We start from the raw sequence: 26,000 nt of genomic DNA on the forward strand, positions 1-26,000 counted from the left end.
TGAACTTTGGATAAAATATAGAGTTTCTAAAAAAGCCAATAATAAATTAAATAACCTGTTTTCCAAATATATAAATGAATGATTTTTTTTCCCATTTGGGAAAATAAGATAAAATTTAACAACCATAAAAATCTCCCAAATTCATTAAGATGTCTCATAGTTGGTTCAAGTGGATGTGGAAAAACCTGCTTACTTTTAAAAATGCTCCTCACTCCCAACTTTTTAGAATATGATAATTCAATAATTTTCACAAAGTCGAGTTTTAAACCAGAGTATCAACTACTCTCACAAGGTTTTAATGCTGGTCTTCAAAAAGAAGATATAATCGGTTTATTTAAACGTCAAAAAAAACTAAATGATTATAACATTGAAGATATAATTCAACTATTTTGTGATACACAGAGATGTAAAAAGAAATCAAATCCTATAACTTGTATTCTCAGTGATAATACGGATGATATACCGTCTCCCCAAGATTTGGATAAATCAAAAAAGAACCTCGTTATCTTTGATGATTATGTTAATGAGAGAAACCAAACGGTAATGGACAGCTACTACACAAGAGGGAGACATTCTTCTTGTAATTGTATTTATCTTAGTCAATCGTACTTTCAACTTCCTCGTCGTTCCATCAGAAACAATGCTAATGCTTTTATTTTATTCAAGTTAAATTCAATAGATATCAATAATTTTTGGAGAGATAATTGTTCTACATTATGTAGTAAAAAGAAATTTGAGGATTACATGAAGCACACGACTGAAAAATATAAATATATTGTTGTGAAACAAGATGAGATATTAAGGGATATATTTTTTGTTTTATAAACAATTACATATATAAATGACAACTATTATTGTAAATCTTGTGGGTAAATCTGCTTCTGGAAAAAACTTTCATAAATCAAGGTTCTTGTGTAGTACAAATGAGAATATTGTAAATTTACTTGAAAAACACCCCGTGATACGCATTGTATCAACAACAACTAGAGCAATAAGACCTGGAGAAGTAAAAGGTGAAGATTATCACTATATTTCAGTGGAGGAACATATGCGATTGAGGAATGAAGGTCAAATATTTGAGGAGGTTTCTCTTGGTACAACAAAATATTCACATTGTAAGAGTGAGTTAAGGAAACTAAAATCTGGTGGTGCTGGGATATTAGAAAATAATCCAGAAGGAACGAGACAAATTATTAAATATCTGAGCGGAGTGAAGATTTTATCATTCAGTTTTGATGTTGATGAAGAAACTCAACGCAAACGTATGAAAAGCTGAGATGCAAGTATTAGTGAAGAAGAAATTACAACTCGCATTAATGTTAATAAAGAATTTGATGAAATATTTAAAGAAAAGGATTTATTTGAACACATCTACTTGAATGATGAAGAAAAGGAAAACTTCCCTGTTGATCTTTACAATTCATTAAATTATATTTTACAATAAATAAATGGATGCAAAAGAAAGAGCAAGAAGATTTAAGGAACATCAAGAGTTGGTTTCAAAAGTTGTAAAACAGCAGGAAGACATAAAGAAGAAACGCAGACAGAAACTAACGGGCGAAGAAGCATTTGAAAGAAAACAAGAGAAATTTTTTAAACCACTTTTAAAAACTTCCCAAGAAAAAATGAAAGATGTTTCCACAGTTCCCACGGTAGAATATACTCCTAAAAAACTTCAAATGTTAAAAGATTTTGATCAAATGACGGAGGAAGAATTAGAGCATTTAGGAGAATTAAAGGTATATGATGATGAAGGTTTATTTCAACAACTGGAAGAGATTAATCGACCCCCTGATTATATTGTGAATGCTCTTCAAAACAATGAATATTCAGCAGATTCAAAAACCAAAGCAGGACTCATTCCAACAGAACAACCAGCAATATTTCATCTTCTTCAAGAAAAGGTATTGATATTTAATGATGAATTAAGGTTCTTGGGTTCTGCTCAACCCCCTGTTAAACTAACTCCGAGATTAATGTTTCTTCTCACAAAAGATGGAAGACAAGGTTCAACTGTGAGGGATGAATCAAAGTATATTGATAAACCATTGGATATGGAAAATAATGATGATAGAGTATATATTGATCTGCTGAACACTCTAAATTATAAGGTTATTCTTTCTGGTAAAAGTAGGAAGAATGAGAAGGAGAAACACATTATTCAGGCTTTAAGTATCCTTGGTTCAGGTGTTAGTTTTCTTCCAAATGATCCATCGCAATTAGTTAACAGACTGTTATTGTTGTTAGGTACTAAGAAGGCTGGAAATAACAATTGTTTTAATGAAGCATCAGCCATTTTAGACTAGTTGATGAACATGAAAATAATTAATAAATCTCAATATAAAGACATTTTATCTCATATTAAATAAGATGAGAAGCACAATCCTTAGTTTCAATTTCACAACAAGCGACCACACATCTTCATTCCCATACCCACTACAACTTGACCCAACAAAAGAATATGAGGCATCTTTATTGTCCATGGAAACTTATAATACCTTATTTAATATAACAGATAAAAATGACAAGTTTAGTTATAATCCCGGAAGTGGATACAAAACGATAACAGTCTCACCCGGAGCATATGAGATTTCTCAAATATCTTCCGAAATTGCTCGTCTTATGAAAGAACAGGGTGATGAACCAAAAAATATTGTTATAGACATTCAAAAACATACTTCAAAATCAACGATTAAAGTTAAAAATAACTACAAGGTTGATTTCACAATTGATAATTCATTTAGAGAGTTATTGGGTTTCTCCTCAAAAAAGATTCAAACTAATGGGACGTTTTACAGTGAATGTCATTCAAATATCCTCAGGAATAAACTCGGTATTAATTCACTATGATTTGATTGATGGTGCTTATAATGATGGAATAAAAACAAATACAATATTTTCATTCAGTGCATACTCAACCCCAATTGGTTATAAATTCAATATGGAACCCAAAAATTTGGTTTATCTCCCTGTGTCAGGAAAAACCATACACAGAGTAAATTTTAGGATAACCGACCAAGATAATCGTGTGATTTCTTTTAATGGAGAAGTTATATCCATCAGAATTCACCTACGTGAAGTTTTCCAATAAATAAATACGATGGTTATTGTGAGGAAACACGAGTTGGGAAAAATATAAAATAATTACAGGGGATGGGATGTTCCTTTCCCCATACTACAAGGGTGAAGGTATGTATCTTGGTAGAGGATACTATAAACCTAAGAGACAAAGGGGTGTTGGACATCAATTTAGAGGAGATGGGATAATTGATACTCTAATGGGTATTGGTTCAACTATTCTTAAACATAAAGATCTAATTGGTTCAACTGCTTCTGCTGTGGGAAATGTAGCAGGTGTTGTAAAGAGCATAAAAGATGCCCATACCAGAAGGAATCTCATAAATTACAAGCAATAAAAGAAATTAAGAAAGGCAAAACTCAGTTGTCCCCCCAAGAACGACAGAAAATAATTCAAATACTTGGATCAGGGTTTCAAAAGTTTTAACATCTTTTTTCCGAAATAAATACAAGTATGGAAGCAATTGATAGTATCTATGATTTGGATGATACTATTATTATCTCAAACTCCACTAAAAAAGAAGATTACTTCAAGGTAAATGCAATAGCTGGAACAGACTGGAATACGAATGGTACAAAAAGTTTTGAAATAAATAATCAACAAACCTATTTGAATCTATCCGAAAGTTTCTTGTTGTGTAAATTTAAATTCACTAAGGCTGCAACTAACACAAACACTACACTTGTAAATGATTTCTTCTGGAAAATGTTTGATAGTGTGTGTTTGTATATTGGAACACAAGAAGTTGAAGCGGTTGATTATGTCTCTGCTGTATCTGAAATGATGAAATTTACACTCTATACATTCAGTGATAGAATGGGAAAGGGGTCTGTCGAAGGTTTTATTCCTGATATGTCAACGGGAACAAACACAGACCCTGGATATACTCAAAGGAAAGGAGCATATAATGATGATACAAAAGCAGAAAATAGTTTTACTGTGGCAGTTCCTCTTAAAGGTATATTTGGATTTTGTGATCATGATAAAGTTCTGTATGGTCTTAAAATTAGATTTTAGGAATGGAATGATACAAAGGAATGATAATGAAAATCGATTGCTTTTTGGTGTTGGTAATGCTTTTGGTGATCAGAATAAATTTGTAATTGAGGAGATGAGTTGGTATATCAGTGAATTTTCTCCTAATCTTAAAACAGAAGAGATGTTGAATCGAAGACTTAACTCAAAGAAACCACTCAGTGTATCATACCTCAAAGGAAGATGTCAACACGTTAAACTCAACCAAACTACTTACACGTGGAATTTGGGTGTTCTGGAAGGAAAGCCACGATATATGTGGATCATTTTTAAAAAGCCAGATGGTGATACTGCGACTGATAAGAATAATGCATTGAGTGATAATGCTAAGGTGAAACAACTTCGCGTTTCTCTAGATGGAACATTTTATCCATGAGATAGATTGGAAATTAATTGGGAAAAAAATGATTTTGCTGAAGCATACAAGTCTTACCAAAAGGTGTGTGAAAGTAATGGAAATAAAGAATCTATTTTGGATATGACAGCATTTAAAAGTTTGTATACAATCTATGCGTTTGACCTGAGTGCTCAAAAGGAAACTATAAAGTCTAATCAAGTGGATACTTCCCTATACATTGAAAGAGGAGAGAGTGAAGAAGTTGATACATATTGTTTGCTTTTGGAAGAAACAGAATTGCAGATTAATACAGATAATGGTGTGATGATTAGTCTCACATAATTTTTTGTTAAATAAATGAGTGGCAAAGTACCAACTGGGGTATATGTTAATCAAATCAATCTTCATAAACTATCATCTTGTGTTCAAAATCAAAAGCCTTGTACGATTAACGTTAATACAATTCAGAGAAAAGGAGCAGTAAGAATTGATGTTTTGCTCACAAGAGAACAGGTTAAATCTTGAATGACACTGGCTCACTTAAAATTAAAATGACAAAACCAATGTTGAAAAAATATTTAATAAGAGAGACGAGTGGAGGATTTCTCCCATTTCTAATTCCTTTATTTGCTGGTTTAAGTGCGGTTGGAGCATTGACTGGTGGTATTTCAACAGTGGTGAAAACTGCCAATGAAAGGAAGGCTCAACTCCAGGCTCAAAAAGAATTGGAAAGACATAACAAAGAGTTGGAGAAACAAATTAGTGGAAGTGGTGTAATTGTAGATTTTGCTGAAAAACTTGAAGGTCTGCCTGATAAAGTGAGATTGTTAGTTGGAGATATGCTTTCTTCTATAGCACAAGCAGGTGTAAAATTAATGAAAAGAGGTAATGGATTATATCTTTCTAATAAATAAATGAGCATTGATGAGTGGTTGAAAGAATTTGGAAAGAATACAACATCAAATTTTCAACTTGTCAAATAATGTAAGAAATTGAAAATTCATAATGTGGTTATTTGTATGTGGTCATAATGTGGTCACCAGGTTATGGAGCCTGGTGTTGGTGCAGTGGTTAGGGCAGCGGCTTGGGATCCAAGAGGTCCTGAGTTCAAGCCCCGTTGAGCCACTGAATTAATACACCAGGGGGTTGACTCAGCCTGTCATCCTTCCGAGGTCGGCGAAATGAGTACCAGTATACTGGGCTGGTGTATACCCCGGTTAAAAGAGGTGTACCATATCCCTGTGTCATAAGACGCGACCAGGGTTGTGTCAGGAAGGGCATCCGGCGTAAAACATGTGCCAAATCACTATGCGGATCATAATGGATGATCCGCTGTGGCGACCCCTAACATTTAGCAGCCGAAAGAAGAAGAAGAAGAAGAAGAAGAATGTGGTTATTTGTATGAGAGATGAATTAACAAATGTGCCGAAACATACAAAGAATATTATTATGAACTTAGAAGATAATAATGGGAACGGTTCTCATTGGGTTTGTATTTTTAATAGTCAAGACAAATATTATTTTGATAGTTTTGGTCTTCCACCACCTGTTGAAGTCATAAAATTTTTACAGAATGGTGTTTATCAAACATTTCAAGTCCAAGAATTAAATTCCAAGTGTTGTGGTCAATTATGTCTATATGTGTTATTTCAACTCAACAAAAATAAAAAAAATTTATGATATTATTTTTAATCTCATATAAATGACTTATGTTGGTAAAGATGGTTCTATCTTTGGTGTATCTCAAGAACTGGATATTGATTTATCAAATTATTACACAAAGGCACAGGCTGAACGACATAAATATATTATAACCAAAAATATTAACATGAAAAATGCTTATAAATTAAAAAATTATCCAAGCCCAACTGACGCGAATGACTTGGTGAGATTAAGCGATTTATCACAATATATATATCCTTAAATAAAACGGCCGTGTATTCCAAAGATACAGAAGTGTTGATATTATCTCTAGGTCATACAGAATTCACAGTTCGAATTAAAATAATTTTTTATAAAGAAGGGCGTATTGTTTGTATGAGAATAGAACAATGGGGGTATGATATGAATGATTTAGGGTATAATTGGTCATTTAAAATTAACCTCGAAGACCTGGAACAATTAAATCAGTCTCGTAAGGAAGAATATTATCCACTTGATATCGAGAATGAGTTTTGTGGGGCCACGATTTGTAAACAACAAATAAAAGACTTTAATAAGGGTAAATATAATAATGGTTTTGCCCTTGTTTATCTCATGAAAACAGAAAAAACAGGATTATATATAATAAGTAAAGAAATACAAAATTATTTAACTATGGGAAGATGGGGAGGTGTTTCGTGCCATAATATTATTCTAACATATATTTCTAATACATAAATGACAGCAAGAAGGCTTCAAGAAAATTATCATTTCTGTGTCCAAGCATACCTTCAAGAAAAGGGTATTCGGTATTTTAATAAATATGTTCTACAACATAAGAATGAGGTATTTTCAATAAAAGATTGGTATTATGCTGATGTTGATAAACCGACAACTTTAGATTTAATGAAAATGTTAAATAATGAAAAAATTATAAAGTTAAGAAAAGGTGAAATTTTTTAGAAATTGTCTCTTTTAGAAATTCAAAAGAAATTTTATTGGTTTCCTGTTGTAAAAAAAATTATTTTGGATACAGGAAGAACAAGAAATCCTGATGAATATATGTATGATATTCTATGGGGTGTAAGCGATTCTAGGATAATAAGGGATAAGGAAGGAGTTGAAGAAGAGAGGGAAGAGGAGGAAAAGGAGAAGAGAAAGAAGGAGGAGAGGGAGAAGAAAGAGAAGGACGAAAAGGAGAAGAGAGAGAAGGAGGAGAGGGAGAAGAGAGAGAAGAGAGAGAGGGAGGAAAGAGAGAAGAGAGAGAGGGAGTAGAGGGAGAAGAGAGAGAGGGAGGAGAGGGAGAAGAGAGAGAAGGAGAGGGAGGAGAGAGAGAAGGAGAGGGAGGAAAGAGCAAGACAAAATAAATATCAAAATATGGAAACCAGTGAGATTAAAAAAAGATTGGTGGTATTACAGAAAATAACTCAACCCACCGAGGAGGAAAACAAAGAATTGACAAGTCTATTTGCAATACTTTCGACAAGAATATTGACATCGACAAGATATTTATTTTAATTCAAGTTTTTCATTTTTATTTTTTTTCTTAAATAAATGGAGGAGAGAGTGAAGGCATTTCTAAGGATTCTTTATGTTTTAAAAATTAAGATTCAAATGTGCATGTTGGAAACTAAAAAGGTTTTTGCACTCTGCAGGAATTTTTCACATAAATAAATGAGTTATTGTCTCAAATGTAAAAAGAAAATTAATACTAAAAATATTTCATATATTAAAAGTAAAAATAACAGGGTTATACAAAAAGGTATATGTTCGGTGTGTGGTTCAAAAAAAAATCAATTTATCTCCAAACACAAACGAGGAGGAGATATACAAAAGTTTTTATCAGGAAGTAAATTTACAACTACTGAAATACCAGGAGAATTACATCTTCCAGGGTATTCTTTCTGTGGTCCAGGCACAAACTTAGATAAAAGATTAGATGAGGCAGACAATCCTAAATCCTGGACTAAGCCTATCAATAGAGTTGATGAAGTGTGCATGAGACACGATATTGATTATGGGAATACCACAACGTTGGAAGAAAAGCATGAAGCCGATAGAGAAATGTTGTATAATTTGTCTCTGATACAAAATCCAACCTTGAGAGAAAAAGTTGATCGGTTCATCGTGAAGAAGATGATCAGTGCTAAATTGAAACTTGGACTTGGAAATTCAAAACACTTATAGGCTCTAATGATGTCATTAAGACTGAAGAGCAATTAGCTGATGAATTACATAAACCAATATTCACAAAGTTTCAGAGAAGGAAAGTTTATTCCAAGGAAGTAGATTATATCTGGTCTGCTGATTTGATTGTATACCTTGGTCGAGGCTCGTATGAGAGCTAACACACAACTCAAAGCAAGGAGGCATGAGACAAGAGGGGCGGGAGTGGATGGGACAAAACAGTGGGGAACAGACACATTAGGTGAACTGTGGAAGGGAGAGGGATGGGGATGGGACGGGGAACATGACGAAGAGAAGATGGACATTTCAGGGACTTTCAGGAAGGAAAGTAGGAGAAATGAAGGAAGTGGGCTTGGGTGGATTATCGGGGGTAGAAAAGATCAAGGATTTGGATGGGGGAAGATAAGAGGTGGTGGTGAACAGCTGTTTTGAAAGCCTGGAGGGAAGAATGGGAATTAATAGAGTGAGGAAGTTTATTCCAAAGGCGGGAAAAAAGAGGAATGAAAGAGTGAAGATGAGCAGTGATTCGTGATTTTGGTAGTTTTACCAGAAAGGGGTTGTTGGCGGACCTTGAGCACCCTGTGGAAATGTGGTGGGGACAAATCGCAGAGAGAGCAGGGGGGGCAAGGCTGGAGAGGAGTCGGTAGAAGACAGAAAGACCACCGACCAACCTGCGGTGATTGAGTGAGAGGCCCAAAGACTCAGCTTCATTGCGGGAGAGGCCGATGATCTTAAATGCCCTGGTTTCGACAGCGTGAAGCCGAGAAAGGTGGGAGGCAGGAGCACCACCCCAGAGAGGAGAGCAGTACTCCATCAGGCTACGGACAAAAGCTTTGTAAGTGGTCAGGAGCTCAAGAGGGCCGAGGAAGGACTTAGCACGACGGAGGATTCCCAGTCGGCGACTGGCTTTTGAGGCGAGGTTGGAAATGTGACTTTCCCAGGAAAGGTCATGGCAGATAGTGAGACCTAGAAGCTTGAAAGAAAAGACTTCTTCCAGAGGATTGTTGAGAAAGTGGATGGGGGGTTTTGTAAACGGTCCTTTCGAAGAGACATAGTGAGAGTGTGAGATTTGTCTGGATTGAAAGACATGTTCCACGTGTTGGACCAGTTTGTGATTTTATCCAGATCTGCAGTGAGCGAAGAAGCTGCTGCTTGCCGGTCTGAGGGATGACAGATGGTACGGCAGAGGGTGGAGTCGTCGGCAAAGAGAAATAGAGGATTTTCCAGAGAGTCCGAGAGATCATTGATGAAAACCAGAAAAAGAACAGGGCCCAGAACGCTACCTTGAGGAACTCCAGCCTGCACAGGAAGAGGGGATGAAAGAACTCCATTTAGGGCCACACGTTGACTGCGACAGGAGAGGAAGTCTGCGAGCCATGAGTGGAGATGGCCTTGAATACCATGGGAAGAGAGTTTGGTGAGTAGGGCAGGGTGCCAGACTGTGTCAAAAGCACGTGATATGTCCAGGGATACGGCTCGGATTTCCTGTCTGGCATTGAGGACCTCCATCCATTGATGGGAGAGCAGAAGCAGCATATCCAGGGTAGAGTGACCTGGTCTGAAACCAAATTGATGATTGGAAATCAAGCCATTGGAGAAGAGGAAGGATTTCATATCTGAAGCGATGATGGATTCCATCACCTTGCTGATGATTGGGAGAAGGCTGATTGGTCTGTAGTTATAGGGATCTGTTTTTGGACCTTTTTATGCAGGGCAGTGATGTTAGCAGATTTCCAAGCAGATGGCAGATGACCTTGGGCAAATGAGAGGGTGAATAGAACAGAGAGAGGGTGAGCAAGAGCAGAAGAGCAGGCTTTGAGGACACGTGGGCTGATGCCGTCTGGACCGGTTGCAGAATCTGACTCGAGGTTTGAAAGCAAGCTCTCCACCTTGTCAGGAGAAAAGGATACAGAGTCCAGGGACAGTTGGGTGCGACTGGGTAAAGTGGGTAGAGATAGTGATGGGTTTAGGACACAAGATTTAGCTGCAAACACCGAGTTTAGACATTCAGCTTTATCACGTGTGGAATCAGCAGTGCGGCCATTTGAGGTAAGGGAGGGGATGGAGGGGGAACATACACCAGAAACAGATTTGATTAAACGCCACCAGGATTTTGAGGAGGGAGAGAGGGGTTTGAGAGTTCAGACTTGAGATGAGAAATTGAACTCAATAATGATAAGGGGTACAAGTATGCTTTAACCGTTATTGATTTGAGGAGTAGATACGCATGGATTGTACCATTAAAAAACAAAACAGGTAATACTCTTATGTTAGCCTTTCAACAAATATTTAATAAAAGTAAGAGAAACCTAAAAAATTGTGGACTGATGAGGGTAGAGAGTTTTATAACAAGACATTTATGAATTTTCTAAAAAATAACAGTATTACATTATACAGTACCTTTAATGAAGGGAAGGCAGTTGTTGTTGAACGTTTTAATCGTACCTTAAAAGAGAGACTATATAAAAAATTCACACAACTCGGTTTACAACAATGGTCATCTTTTATTCAGGATATTGTGGATAAGTATAATGACACGATTCACACGTCAACAAATATGAAACCATCAGAAACATTTACAAAATTAAAATATGAAAAAGAGATTAATGTCAGAAAACCTAAGTTCAAAGTTGGTGATATCGTAAGAATATATAGGTGGAAATCTCATTTTGAAAAGGGTTATATTAAAAGATGGACAAACGAGCTTTTTAAAATTGTTGATGTCATAGATACGGTTCCTTGGACTTATAAAATATATGATTTGGAAGGGGAAGAGATTTTAGGTTCATTTTATTCACAGCAATTACAAAAGACAAAGATAAATTGAATTTTTTTGACTCCGCCCCTTTTAAACTCCACCCACACAAAACCCACCCACATAAACCCCACACAAACCCCCACACACACATAAACCCCACCCCACACAAACCCCACACAAACCCTGCCCACATAAACCCCACCCCACACAAACCCCTCACAAGCTCCACACAAGCTCCACACACACAAACCCCTCACAAGCTCCACCCATATTCATCATATTCACATAATTAGTGATTAGTTAATTAGTTCCCCACACACAACATGTTTATTTAATTAAAAAATTATCCACCCATCCACACAAGCTCCACTCATCCACCCATCCACCCATCCATTTATCCACACAAACCTCATCCACATTCACCCCACCCACATAAGCCCCACCGAAGCCCCGCCCACATAAACCGTGCCCACATAAGCCCTGCCCACACAAGCTTCACACAAAAACTCCACACACATAAACCCTGTCCACATAAACCCCTCCCACACAAGCTCTGCCCACATAAACCCCTCCCACCGAAGCCCCGCCCACGCAAGGCGCATCCACACAAGCCCCACCCACATAAGCCCCACCCACACAAGCCCCGCACACACAAGCCCCTCCCACAAAGCCCCACCCCCCTCATCCCCCCTGTGCGCGCCCACCTTTGACCCACCACCTCCCTCATCCCACCCCCACCCTTCCCCACACACACACATGGGGAGGGGAGGGATGGGATGAGGGGGTGATGGGTCATTGGAGGAGCGCACCTACCCCCCCACCCCCCAACCCCTCCCTCTCCTTCATGTCTTGATCCTCTTCTTGAAATTCAAAATCAAGTAATTGTAAACAAAACAAATATAATTTATTAATATTGAAAATATTAAATATTCATTTGCGAGAATGTATAATCTTTCCCAGCAATCTTCTTCAGATGTCTTGTGATTTCGAAACTCAGACACCATATTCTGTTTTGAAACAAAAAGTGGATAATAATTAGGTTTTATAAAGATAATTACATGGTAATATGAGTAAACCTGGTGTTGGTTCTAAGTTCAAGCCTCGTTGACCACTGAATTAACACACCAGGAGCCTGTCATCCTTTCAAGGCAAATAAAATGAATTCCAGTGTACTGGCAAAACGCGTCCAAACTAATGATGCAACCAACATAAGACGACATTCTAAAGAGAGAGTGATATTAATAATTCAGAAACATTTACCTCAGGAAAATCATGTGTTGTACAAGATTGCTTCAACAGCTGATGTTGTGTGATAGTGCTGAAAAAAAAAATAAGTCAAGGGTATAGATGGAGACAGACAGAGAGAGGTAGGTAGAAAGACAGACAGAGAGAGATACAAACAGACAGGGAAAGCGACACACACACACACGCACACACATACACACACATATACACACACAGACACTCACACATAGACACATATATATATATATATATATATATATATATATATATATATATATATATATATATATATACACACACACACACACACACACACACACACACACACACACACACACACACACACACACACACACACACACACACGTGTCGCACCATTGGTTTAATTCATTCGAGATCAGAGGCCGTGATAAGACTTCGTACCAGTCATTATAAATGTTTTTCAATTCTCTTCTAAAATCATTGACCTCTTCAATAAGAGCATTCATTTGATGCACCTCATCGTGATATGTAAACTCCACTTCTTCCAAAGACCTGTCAGGAAAAAATATATATCAGAATTATCACGATTTAATTTAAAATCAATTGCTTCATCGTTCAAAGAGGAACCAACTTCCCAACTTTGTGTTGAGCTGTTTTGTTCATCGGAAGAAAGATCGCTCATGTCTGAGTTGTAAAAATGAAAATCCCGTCTGGCAGAAACTTTGTCTGGCGAATCACTTATAAAACAACGATGAGGAGATTGTTTAAGCATTGGGTGCGGCCACAGGAAATGACGCTTCAGGCGAGCAGCTTGGAAAATAACTGGGCGATTATATGAATCATTTTCAAAACATACTGAAAATGCCCTAAAATGGTTTTGATTAAACATGTTTTCAGTTCGTGTTCCGAGATAAAATATAAACACGAGACCTTGTCTCACAGAATAGTTCCTGTTTTTCTTTTCACAGCACGACCGTGTCAAAAAAACACTTCCTCATTTTCACGGCATGAACTGAAAACATTTGAAAGAAAACTTTTTTTATGGCGTGGTTTATACACAAAAATGATTTGCAACTCGGGCGGTGGCCAGATGAGATCATTAAGAGAAGTTTATCATTTCGTAAGGGCACAAAAGGGGTATCTTAAAAAATATAAAGATTCAAATGTTTTGTTTGTCAATATTTTAGATGGGGATTATTGTGCAAAGAAAATTAAACTATTGAAGGAATTTTGAGAATGAACAAATCTTTGTAGGTTCAATGAGTGAGCTGTTCAACCCCCAGGTGTTCAATTCAATGAGGTTCAACCTCCAGGTTAAAAGAGGAGACAAATAAATATACCTTGGGATAAAAAGGGGGTTTATTTTTAGGGAAAAAAATAGGAATCGCTGAAAATCTCCCATTCATTTACATGGGGAAAAGTGAGCCAGAACCAGTATATCCACCCTACTCACATGTGTTACAATATTACATGTAATCAACAAGTGTGGACTCTACGTGTGTTATAATATTACATGCAATCAACAAGTGTGGACTCTACATGTGTTATATTACATGCAATAAATAAGTGTGGGCTCTACGTGTGTTATTATATTACATGTAATCAACAAGTATTGGCTCTACGTGTGTTATATTATTACATTTAATCAACAAATGTGGGCTCTATGTGTGTTATAATATCACATGTAATCAACAAGTGTGGGCTCTACGTGTGTTATATTATTACATTTGATCAACAAGTGTGGGCTCTACGTGTGTTATATTATAACATTTAATCAAGAAGTGTTGGCTCTACGTGTGTTATATTATTACATTTAATCAAGAAGTGTTGGCTCTACGTGTGTTATATTATTACATTTAATCAACAAGTGTGGGCTCTACGTGTGTTATATTATTACATTTAATCAACAAATGTGGGCTCTACCTGTGTTATAATATCACATGTAATCAACAAGTGTGGGCTCTACGTGTGTTATATTATTACATTTAATCAACAAGTGTGGGCTCTACGTGTGTTATATTATAACATTTAATCAAGAAGTGTGGGCTCTACGTGTGTTATATTATTACATTTAATCAAGAAGTGTTGGCTCTACGTGTGTTATATTATTACATTTAATCAACAAGTGTGGGCTCAACGTGTGTTACAATATCACATGTAATCAACAAGTGTGGGCTCTACATGTTATAATATCACATGTAATCAACAAGTGTGGGCTCTACGTGTGTTATAATATCACATGTAATCAACAAGTGTGGGCTCTACGTGTGTTATATTATTACATTTAATCAACAAGTGTGGGCTCGACGTGTGTCATAATATCACATGTAATCAAGAAGTGTTGGCTCTACGTGTGTTATATTATTACATTTAATCAACAAGTGTGGGCTCTACGTGTGTTACAATATCACATGTAATCAACAAGTGTGGGCTCTACATGTTATAATATCACATGTAATCAACAAGTGTGGGCTCCACGTGTGTCATAATATCACATGTAATCAAGAAGTGTTGGCTCTACGTGTGTTATATTATTACATGCAATCAACAAGTGTGGACTCTACATGTGTTATATTACATGCAATAAATAAGTGTGGGCTCTACGTGTGTTATTATATTACATGTAATCAACAAGTATTGGCTCTACGTGTGTTATATTATTACATTTAATCAACAAATGTGGGCTCTATGTGTGTTATAATATCACATGTAATCAACAAGTGTGGGCTCTACGTGTGTTATATTATTACATTTGATCAACAAGTGTGGGCTCTATGTGTGTTTTATTATAACATTTAATCAACAAGTGTGGGCTCTACGAGTGATATATTATTACATTTAATCAACAAATGTGGGCTCTACATGTGTTATAATATCACATGTAATCAACAAGTGTTGGCTCCACGTGTGTTATATTATTACATTTAATGAACAAATGTGGGCTCTACCTGTGTTATAATATCACATGTAATCAACAAGTGTGGGCTCTACGTGTGTTATATTATTACATTTAATCAACAAGTGTGGGCTCTACGTGTGTTATATTATAACATTTAATCAAGAAGTGTTGGCTCTACGTGTGTTATATTATTACATTTAATCAAGAAGTGTTGGCTCTTCGTGTGTTATATTATTACATTTAATCAACAAGTGTGGGCTCTACGTGTGTTACAATATCACATGTAATCAACAAGTGTGGGCTCTACATGTTATAATATCACATGTAATCAACAAGTGTGGGCTCTACGTGTGTTATAATATCACATGTAATCAACAAGTGTGGGCTCTACGTGTGTTATATTATTACATTTAATCAACAAGTGTGGGCTCGACATGTGTCATAATATCACATGTAATCAAGAAGTGTTGGCTCTATGTGTGTTATATTATTACATTTAATCAACAAGTGTGGGCTCTTCGTGTGTTACAATATCACATGTAATCAACAAGTGTGGGCTCTACATGTTATAATATCACATGTAATCAACAAGTGTGGGCTCCACGTGTGTCATAATATCACATGTAATCAAGAAGTGTTGGCTCTACGTGTGTTATATTATTACATGCAATCAACAAGTGTGGACTCTACATGTGTTATATTACATGCAATAAATAAGTGTGGGCTCTACGTGTGTTATTATATTACATGTAATCAACAAGTATTGGCTCTACGTGTGTTATATTATTACATTTAATCAACAAATGTGGGCTCTATGTGTGTTATAATATCACATGTAATCAACAAGTGTGGGCTCTACGTGTGTTATATTATTACATTTGATCAACAAGTGTGGGCTCTACGTGTGTTATATTATAACATTTAATCAACAAGTGTGGGCTCTACGAGTGATATATTATTACATTTAATCAACAAATGTGGGCTCTACATGTGTTATAATATCACATGTAATCAACAAGTGTTGGCTCCACGTGTGTTATATTATTACATTTAATCAACAAATGTGGGCTCTACCTGTGTTATAATATCACATGTAATCAACAAGTGTGGGCTCTACGTGTGTTATATTATTACATTTAATCAACAAGTGTGGGCTCTACGTGTGTTATATTATTACATTTAATCAACAAGTGTGGGCTCTACATATGTTATAATATCACATGTAATCAACAAGTATGGGCTCTACATGTGTTATAATCACATGTAATGAACAAGTGTGGACTCTACATGTGTTATAATATCACATGTAATCAACAAGTGTGGGCTCTACCTTTTGTTATAATATCACCTGTAATCAACAAGTGTTGGCTCTACGTGTGTTATATTATTACATTTAATCAACAAGTGTGGGCTCTACGTGTGTTACAATATCACATGTAATCAACAAGTGTGGGCTCTACATGTTATAATATCACATGTAATCAACAAGTGTGGGCTCTACGTGTGTTATAATATCACATGTAATCAACAAGTGTAGGCTCTACGTGTGTTATATTATTACATTTAATCAACAAGTGTGGGCTCGACGTGTGTCATAATATCACATGTAATCAAGAAGTGTTGGCTCTACGTGTGTTATATTATTACATTTAATCAACAAGTGTGGGCTCTACGTGTGTTACAATATCACATGTAATCAACAAGTGTGGGCTCTACATATTATAATATCACATGTAATCAACAAGTGTGGGCTCTACATGTGTAATAACATTACATGTAATCAACAAGTGTGGGCTCTACATGTGTTATATTACATGTACTCAACAAGTGTGGGCTCTACATGCGTTATAATATTACATGTAATCAACAAGAGTGGGCTCTACGTGTGTTATAATATTACATGTAATCAACAAGTGTGGGCTCTTCGTGTGTTATAATAATACATGTAATCAACAGGTGTGGGCTCCACGTGTGTTATAATATCACATGTAATCAACAAGTATGGCCTCTACATGTGTTATAATATTACATGTAATCAACAAGTATGGGCTCCGCATGTGTTATAATATTACATGTAATCTACAAGTGTGGGCTCTACGTGTGTTATAATATTACATGTAATCAACAAGTGTGGGCTCTTTGTGTGTGATAATATCACCTGTTATCAACAAGTGTGGGCTCAACGTGTGTTAAAATATTACATTTAATCAACAAGTGTGGGCTCTACATGTTTTATAACAACACATGTAATCAACAAGTGTGGGCTCTACATGTTATATCACATGTAATCAACAAATATGGGCTCTACATATGTTATAATATCACATGTAATCAACAAGTATGGGCTCTACATGTGTTATAATCACATGTAATGAACAAGTGTGGACTCTACATGTGTTATAATATCACATGTAATCAACAAGTGTGGGCTCTACCTTTTGTTATAATATCACCTGTAATCAACAAGTGTGGGCTCTACGTGTGTTATAATATTACTTTTAATCAACAAGTGTGGGCTCCACATGTGTTATAACATCACATGTAATGAACAAGTGTTGGATCTACATGTGTTATAATATCACATGCAATCAACAAGTGTGGGCTCTACATGTGTTATATTACATGTAATCAATAAGTGTGGACTCCACATATCTATGTATTAATACTGAAGGACCAATTTTGTGCTCCTCCTTGCGTTCGCGTCACGTTTTTCTCGGCACTGTGACCTGGACTGAAAGAAACTTCGTACCGAAAAGAGTGCATCGCACATAGTGCCAATAGTCAATCTTCAACTTTGAAGCAGAATAAACAATTTTCATTGGGACAGGGGCGAGGAGTGAAGAGGCGGGGGCAGGAATTGAAGAGCCGTGGGTGGGGGAAGAAGAGACTGGGGCAGGGAGTGAAGAGGTGGGGATGGGGGATGAAGAGACGGGGGCAGGGAGTGAAGAGGCAGGGGCAGGGGATGAAGAGACGAGGGCAGGGAGTGAAGAGGTGGGGGCGGGGGATGAAGAGACGGGGAAGGGAGTGAAGAGATGGGGGCGGGGGAAGAAGAGACTGGGGCAGGGAGAGAAGGGGGGGGGGGGGGGGATGAATATACGGGGGCAGGGAGTGAAGAGGTGGGGCGGGGGATGAAGAGACGAGGGCAGGGAGTGAAGAGGCGGGGGTGGGGGATGATGAGACAGGGGCGGGGGATGAAGAGACAGGGGCAGGGAGTGAAGAGGCGGGGCGGGGATGAAGAGACGGGGGCAGGGAGTGAAGAGGCGGGGGCGGGGGATGAAGAGACGGGGGCAGGGATGGAAGAGGCGGGGCGGGGGATGAAGAGACAGGGGCAGTGAGTGAAGAGGCAGGGGCAGGGGATGAAGAGACGGGGCAGGGAGTGAAGAGGCGGGGCGGGGGATGAAGAGACGGGGGCAGAGATTGAAGAGGCGGGGCGGGGATGAAGAGACGGGAGCAGGGAGTGAAGAGGTAGGGATGGGGGATGAAGAGACGGGGGCAGTGAGTGAAGAGGCGGGGTGGGGGATGAATATACGGGGGCAGGGAGTGAAGAGGTGGGGCGGGGGATGAAGAGACGGGGGCGGGAGTGAAGAGATGGGGGCGGGGGATGAAGAGACGGGGGCAGTGAGTGAAGAGGCGGGGCGGGGGATGAAGAGACGGGGCAGGGAGTGAAGAGGTGGGGCGGGGGATGAAGAGACGGGGGCAGGGAGTGAAGAGGCAGGGGTGGGGGATGATGAGGCAGGGGCGGGGGATGAAGAGACGGGGGCAGGGAGTGAAGAGGCGGGGCGTGGGATGAAGAGACGGGGCAGTGAGTGAAGAGGTGGGGGCGGGGGATGAAGAGACGGGGGCAGGGAGGGAAGAGGCGGGGCGGGGGATGAAGAGACGGGGCAGGGAGTGAAGAGGCAGGGGCGGGGATGAAGAGACGGGGTCAGTGAGCGAAGAGGCGGGGGTGGGGGATGAATATATGGGGGCAGCGAGTGAAGAGGTGGGGCGGGGGATGAAGAGACGGGGGCAGTGAGTGAAGAGGTGTGGGCGGGGGATGAAGAGATGGGGGCAGGGAGTGAAGAGGCAGGGGTGGGGGATGAAGAGACAGGGGCGGGGGATGAAGAGCCGGGGCAGGGAGTGAAGAGGTGGGGCGGGAGATGAAGAGACGGGGGCAGGGAGTGAAGAGGCAGGGGTGGGGGATGAAGAGACAGGGGCGGAGGATGAAGAGACGGGGGCAGGGAGTGAAGAGGCCAGGGCGGGGATGAAGAGAAGGGGGCAGGGAGTGAAGAGGTGGGGGCAAGGTAAGCAAATCTTTGGGCGTGAGTAAGCAAATTGAAAGCAGGAGACGGGGGGGGGAATGGGGCGGGGGATGAGTGGGCAGGGGCTGGGGTGAATTAGGTGGCGTTGAGTGTGAGAAGGTGGACAGGGGGGTGGGGCCCGGGGGCAAGTGGGGCGAGGAGTGAAGAGGCGGGGGTGGGGCCGGAGGATTTAAATTTTTGGGCAGGGGTAAGCAAATTGAAGGCGGGGGGGAATGGGGCAGAGGCGGTGGATAAGTCGGCGGGGGAAAGCACACCCTGTCCAGTCCATGTCCCTCGAGTGTGGGTGAGCTGGTGAGGGTGGCTGAATGAACGGAATCCGTCTGTGACGGGGTTTCGGCTTGTGTTATAATATTACATGTACTCAACAAGTGTGGACTCTACATATGTTATAATATTACATGTAATCAACAAGTGTGGACTCCACATATGTTATAATATTACATGTAATCAACAAGTGTGGACTCCACATATGTTATAATATTACATGTAATCAACAAGTGTGGGCTCTATGTGTTTTATAATATTACATTTAATCAACAAGGGTGGGCTCTACATGTGTTATAATATTACATGCAATCAACAAGTGTGGGCTCTACATGTGTTATATTACATGTAATCAACAAGTGTGGACTCCACATATCTATGTATTAATACTGAAGGACCATTTTGTGCTCCTCCTTGCGGTCGCGTCATGTTTTTCTCGGCACTGTGACCTGGACTGAAAGAAGCTTCGTACCTAAAAGAGTGCATCGCACATAGTGCCAATAGTCAATCTTCAACTTTGATGCAGAATAAACAATTTTCATTGAGACAGGGGCGAGGAGTGAAGAGGCAGGGGCAGGAAGTGAAGAGCCGTGGGTGGGGCATGAAGAGACTGGGGCAGGGAGTGAAGAGGCGGGGACAGGGGATGAAGAGACGGGGCAGGGATAGAAGAGGCAGGGGCGGGGGATGAAGAGCCGGGGGGCAGGGAGTGAAGAGGCGGGAGGGGGGGATGAAGAGACGGGGCAGAGAGTGAAGAGGCAGGGGCGGGGGATGAAGAGACGGGGGCAGTGAGTGAAGAGGCGGGGGTGGGGGATGAATATACGGGGGCAGGGAGTGAAGAGGTGGGGCGGGGGATGAAGAGACGAGGGCAGGGAGTGAAGAGATGGGGGCGGGGGATGAAGAGACGGGGGCAGTGAGTGAAGAGGCGGGGGCGGGGGATGAATACACGGGGGCAGGGAGTAAAGAGGTGGGGCGGGGGTTGAAGAGACGGGGGCAGGGAGTGAAGAGGCAGGGGCTGGGGATGAAGAGACGGGGGCAAGGAGTGAAGAGGCGGGGGCTGGGGATGAAGAGACGGGGCAAGGAGTGAAGAGGCGGGGCGGGGATGAAGAGACGGGGGCAGGGAGTGAAGAGGCGGGGGCGGGGGATGAAGAGACGGGGGCAGGGAGTGAAGAGGCGGGGCGGGGGATGAAGAGACGGGGGCAGGGAGTGAAGAGGCAGGGGCGGGGGATGAAGAGACGGGGGCAGTGAGTGAAGAGGCGGGGGTGGGGGAAGAATATATGTGGGCAGGGAGTGAAGAGGTGGGGCGGGGAAGAAGAGACGGGGGCAGGGAGTGAAGAGATGGGGGGCGGGGGATGAAGAGACGGGGCAGTGATTGAAGATGCGGGGGCGGGCGATGAATATACGGGGCAGGGAGTGAAGAGGTGGGGCGGGGGTGAAGAGACGGGGGCAGGGATGAAGAGACGGGGGCAGGGAGTGAAGAGATGGGGCGGGGGATGAAGAGACGGGGCAGTGAGTGAAGAGGCGGGGGCGGGGGATGAATACACGGGGGCAGGGAGTAAAGAGGTGGGGCAGGGGTTGAAGAGACGGGGGTAGGGAGTGAAGAGGCAGGGGTGGGGGATGAAGAGACAGGGGCGGGGGATGAAGAGACGGGGGCAGGGAGTGAAGAGGCGGGGGCTGGGGATGAAGAGACGGGGGCAAGGAGTGAAGAGGCGGGGGCGGGGATGAAGAGACAGGGGCAGGGAGTGAAGAGGCGGGGCGGGGGATGAAGAGACGGGGAGCAGGGAGTGAAGAGGCGGGGCGGGGGATGAAGAGACGGGGGCAGGGAGTGAAGAGGCAGGGGCGGGGGATGAAGAGACGGGGGCAGTGAGTGAAGAGGCGGGGTGGGGGAAGAATATATGTGGGCAGGGAGTGAAGAGGTGGGGCGGGGGAAGAAGAGACGGGGGCAGGGAGTGAAGAGATGGGGCGGGGGATGAAGAGACGGGGGCAGTGAGTGAAGAGGCGGGGGTGGGGGAAGAATATATGTGGGCAGTGATTGAAGAGGTGGGGCGGGCGATGAATATACGGGGGCAGGGAGTGAAGAGGTGGGGTGGGGGATGAAGAGACGGGGCAGGGATGAAGAGACGGGGCAGGGAGTGAAGAGGCGGGGGCAGGGTTGAAGAGACGGGGGCAGGGAGTGAAGAGGCGGGGCGGGGGATGAAGATACGGGGGCAGGGAGTGAAGAGGTGGGGCGGGGGATGAAGAGACGGGGGCAGGGATGAAGAGACGGGGGCAGGAAGTGAAGAGGCGGGGCGGGGGATGAAGAGACGGGGCAGGGAGTGAAGAGGCGGGGGGAAGGTAAGCAAATTTTTGGGCATGGGTAAGCAAATTGAAAGCAGGAGACGGGGGGGTGAATGGGGCGGGGGATGAGTGGGCGGGGGCTGGGGTGAATTAGGCGGGGTTGAGTGTGAGGAGCTGGACAGGGGGTGGGGCCCGGGGGCAAGTGGGGCGGGGCATCAAGAAACGGGGGGCGAGGAGTGAAGAGGCAGGGGTGGGGCCGGAGGATTTAAATTTTTGGGCAGGGGTAAACAAATTGAAGGCGGGGGGGGAATGGGGCAGGGGCGGGGGATAAGTCGGCGGGGGCAAGCACGCCCTGTCCAGTCCATGTCCCTCGAGTGTGCGTGAGCAGGTGAGGGTGGTTGAATGAACGGAATCCGTCTGTGACGGGGTTTCGGCTCGTGTTATAATATTACATGTACTCAACAAGTGTGGACTCCACATATGTTATAATATTACATGCAATCAACAAGTGTGGGCTCTATGTGTGTTATAATATTACATGTAATCAACAAGTGTGGACTCTACATATATTATAATATTATATGTAATCAACAAGTGTTGGCTCGACATGTGTTCTAATATTACATGTAATCAACAAGTGTTGGCTCTCCATGTGTTATATTACATGTAATCAAGTGTGGACTCTACATGTGTCATAATATCACATGCAATCAAGAAGTGTGGACTCAACATGTGTTATAATATCCCATGCAATCAAAAAGTATGGGCTCTACATATGTTATAATATTACATGTCATCAAGTGTTGCATCTCCAAGTGTTATATTACATGTAATCAAGTGTGGACTCTACATGTGTTATAATTTCACATGCAATCAAGAAGTGTGGACTCAACATGTGTTATTATATCACATGCAATCAAAAAGTATGGGCTCTACATATGTTATAATATTACATGTAATCGACAAGTGTGGGCTCGACATGTTATATTAAGTGTAATCAACAAGTATGGGCTACACATGTGTAATAATATCACATGTAAATCAACAAGTATGGGCTCGACATGTGTTATAATATTACATGTAATCAACAAGTATGGGCTTTAGATATGTTATAAATTATAATATTACATGTAATCAACAAGTATGGGCTCTACATGTGTTATAATATTACATGTAATCAACAAGTGTGGGCTCAACATGTGTTATAATATCACATGTAATCAACAAGTGTGGGCTCCACATGTGTTATAATATCACATGTAATCAACAAGTATGGCCTTACATGTGTTATAATAATACATGTAATCAACAAGTGTGGGCTCTACATGTGTTATAATATCACATGTAATCAACAAGTATGGGCTCCACATGTGTTATATTACATGTTATCAAGTATGGGCTCGACATGTGTTATAGTATTACATGTAATCAACAAGTGTGGGCTCTACGTGTGTTATATTATTACATTTAATCAACAAGTGTGGGCTCTCCGTGTGTTATAATATCACATGTAATCAACAAAATGGGCTCTACATGTGTTTTCGTATTACATGTAATCAACAAGTATGGGCTCTACATGTGTTATAATATTACATGTTATCAACAAGTATGGGCTCTACATGTGTTATAATATTACATGCAATCAACAAGTGTGGGCTCTACGTGTGTTATATTATTACATTTAATCAACAAGTGTGGGCTCAACGTGTGTTATAATATCACATGTAATCAACAAGTGTGGGCTCTACGTGTGTTATAATATTACATGTAATCAACACATGTGGGCTCCACGTGTGTTGTAATATCACATGTAATCAACAAGTATGGCCTCTACATGTGTTATAATATCACATGTAATGAACAAGTGTGGGCTCTACATGTGTTATAATATTACATGTAATCAACAAGTATGGGCTCCGCATGTGTTTTAATATCGCATGTAATCAACAAGTGTGGGCTCTTCGTATGTGATAATATCACCTGTTATCAACAAGTGTGGGTTCAACGTGTGTTATAATATTACATTTAATCAACAAGTGTGGGCTCTACGTGTGTTAAAATATTACATTTAATCAACAAGTGTGGGCTCTACAAGTTATATCACATGTAATCAACAAATATGGGCTCTACATGTGTTATAATCACATGTAATGAACAAGTGTGGACTCTACATGTGTTATAATATCACCTGTAATCAACAAGTGTGGCCTCTACGTGTGTTATAATATTACTTTTCATCAAGTGTGGGCTCTACATGTTATATCACATGTAATCAACAAATATGGGCTCTACATGTGTTATAATATCACATGTAATGAACAAGTGTTGGCTCTACATGTGTTATATCACATGTAATGAACAAGTGTGGGCTCTTCATGTGTTATAATATTACATGTAATCAACAAGTGTGGGCTCTACATGTGTTATAATATTACATGTAATCAACAAGTGTGGACCCGGTATGTGATATATTACATGCAATCAACAAGTGTGGGCTACATGTGGTCTAATATTACATGTAATGAACAAGTGTGGACTCTACATGTGTTACAGTACATGTAATCAACAAGTGTGGGCTCTACATGTGTTACAATATTACATGTAATCAACAAGTGTGGGCTCAAGGTGTGATATAATATTACATGTAATCAACAATTGTTGGCTCTACATATGTTATATTACACGTAATCAACAAGTGTTGGCTCTACATGTGTTATAATATTACATGTAATCAACAAGTGTTGACTCTGCATGTGTTATAATATCACATGTAATCAACAAGTGTTGGCTCTACATATGTTATATTACACGTAATCAACAAGTGTTGGCTCTACATGTGTTATATTACATGTAATTAAGAAGTGTTGGCTCTACATGTGTTACAATATTTCATGTAATCAACAAGTGTGGGCTCAAGGTGTGATATAATATTACATGTAATCAACAAGTGTTGGCTCTACATATGTTATATTACACGTAATCAACAAGTGTTGGCTCTACATGTGTTATAACATTAGATGTAATCAACAAGTGTGGGCTCTACATGTGTTATAATATCACATTTAATCAACAAGTGTGGGCTCTACATGTGTTATAATATTACATGTAATCAACAAGTGTTGGCTCTACATGTGTTATAATATCACATGTATTCAACAAGTGTGGGCTCTACGGGTGTTATAATATTACATGTAATCAACAAGTATGGGCTCCACATGTGTTATATTACATGTACTCAGCATGTGTTGGCTCTACATATGTTATATTACACGTAATCAACAAGTGTTGGCTCTACATGTGTTATATTACATGTAATCAACAAGTGTTGGCTCTACATGTGTTACAATATTACATGTAATCAACAAGTGTGGGCTCAAGGTGTGATATAATATTACATGTAATCAACAAGTGTTGGCTCTACATATGTTATATTACATGTAATCAACAAGTGTTGACTCTGCATGTGTTATAACAATAGATGTAATCAACAAGTGTGGGCTCTACATGTGTTATAATATCACATTTAATCAACAAGTGTGGGCTCTACATGTATTATAATATTACATGTAATCAACAAGTGTTGGCTCTACATGTGTTATAATATCACATGTAATCAACAAGTGTGGGCTCTACGGGTGTTATAATATTACATGTAATCAACAAGTATGGGCTCCACATGTGTTATATTACATGTACTCAGCATGTGTTGGCTCTACATATGTTATATTACACGTAATCAACAAGTGTTGACTCTACATGTGTTATATTACATGTAATCAACAAGTGTTGGCTCTGCATGTGTTATAATATCACATGCAATCAACAAGTGTGGGCTCTACGTGTGTTGTAATATCACATGTAATCAACAAGTGTGGGCTCTACATGTGTTATGATATTACATGTTATCAACAAGTGTTGGCTCTACGTGTGTTATAATATAACATGTAATCAACAAGTGTGGGCTCTACATGTGTTATATTACACGTAATCAAGTGTTGGCT

At 40.3% G+C, this 26,000-nt stretch overlaps 2 long non-coding RNA genes across 2 annotated transcripts in view; both read right to left on the minus strand.

Moving 5' to 3' along the window:
• LOC147025025 (uncharacterized) overlaps nucleotides 1-26,000 on the minus strand; it is a 181,386-nt gene that overhangs the window by 92,073 nt on the left and 63,313 nt on the right. The gene's annotated exons all lie outside the window — the stretch shown is intronic.
• On the minus strand, nucleotides 11,873-13,913 carry LOC147025026 (uncharacterized). Its single transcript, XR_015059317.1, has 3 exons — nucleotides 12,658-13,913; nucleotides 12,298-12,355; nucleotides 11,873-12,044 (listed from the first exon to the last, which is right to left on the minus strand). It is a non-coding gene; the product is annotated as an uncharacterized LOC147025026 (long non-coding RNA).

This window comes from Eptatretus burgeri, chromosome 6 (genome assembly GCF_056783735.1).
Source record: "Eptatretus burgeri isolate ZD-2024b chromosome 6, Ebu_testis_v1, whole genome shotgun sequence".
In the NCBI taxonomy this organism is placed as follows: domain Eukaryota; kingdom Metazoa; phylum Chordata; class Myxini; order Myxiniformes; family Myxinidae; genus Eptatretus; species Eptatretus burgeri.